Source organism: Myotis brandtii, unplaced genomic scaffold (assembly GCF_000412655.1).
Source record: "Myotis brandtii unplaced genomic scaffold, ASM41265v1 scaffold1251, whole genome shotgun sequence".
Taxonomy (NCBI): domain Eukaryota; kingdom Metazoa; phylum Chordata; class Mammalia; order Chiroptera; family Vespertilionidae; genus Myotis; species Myotis brandtii.
In genome coordinates this window covers 28,741-30,006 of record NW_005354392.1, presented here as the reverse complement: position 1 = coordinate 30,006, position 1,266 = coordinate 28,741, and positions in this window count along the sequence as shown.

Here is a 1,266-nt window from a genome sequence, read left to right as displayed (position 1 = left end):
CCAGGGGTCCTCAAACTACGGCCCTCGGGCCATATGCAAATACAAATATTGTATTTGTTCCCGTTTTGTTTTTTTTTACTTCAAAATAAGATATGTGCAGTGTGCATAGGAATTTGTTCATAGTTTTTTTTAAACTATAGTCCGGCCCTCCAACGGTCTGAGGGACAGTGAACTGGCCCCCTGTTTAAAAAGTTTGAGGACCCCTGGTGTAGAGGGTCTCATCCGGACTCTGCAGGGGCTGGTCCACAAGGTCCTCACGGAGGGAAGTGAAGGTATTCAGTGTCTCCTCACAGTCATACAATGGGGCCTCTGCCTCCTCGTCAGGGAGGAGTTTGGCTGGGTTGAAGGCAGCTGTTTTCAGGAAGCTGAGATGCTCACTCTTTTTCCCTTTCCCCACCAGAGGGCCTGAGTGAGTACCCCCACACTGTCAGGGTTATCCTGAGCTCTCAGGGGCCAGCTGAGCCCTGACAATCCTAATCCACCTCCTCCACCAACTTTCAGGAAGCTGAAATGCTCACTCTTTTTCCCTTTCCCCACCAGAGGGCCTGAGTGAGTGCCCCCCACTGTCAGGGTTATCCTGAGCTCTCAGGGGCCAGCTGAGCCCTGACAATCCTAATCCACCTCCTCCACCAACATGGGAGTCGGTTCCCCTGCACGTTCAGGGCACTCTCTTTTCCAATGTCCTTCCTTTCTGCAAAATGCATACTGATTTTTCCCAAGCCGTGGTCGGAATCCTTTTCTCCCGCAAGGCTTTTCTTTGCCCTTGTTGTCTCTCCAGCCCCTTGGGCCTTTTTCCTCACTTATGGCCAGGAGGACCTTCGCCATCCGGGTGTTTAAACCTGCCGTCGGGTCCTCCCAATTGTTAAAAACCTTCTGGGCCACCTCAACCAACTCAGAGATTGAATTCCCTTCAAAGCCCTCTAACTTCTGCAATTGTTTCTAATATCTGGGGCCAACTGGGAAGCAAATGCAACATTGACAGCCCTCCGATTTTCCGGGGCATCAGGGTCAATGGGGGTATACACCCGACAGGCCTCGAACAGCCTCTTGAGGAAAGCTGCCGGGCTCTAGTTAGGCCCCTGGACTGTCTCTGTCACCTTAGAGAGGTTTGTGGGTTTCTGAGCAGCAGCTCGGATGCCCCTCAATAGAGTCTGGCGGTACCGATCGAGAGCCTCCTTTCCCCTGTCACTAATGGGGTTCCAGTCGGGTCACCTGTAGGGAAACACAGCCTCTAATCTGTCTTGGTCAGATGTAGGCTGTCTATCT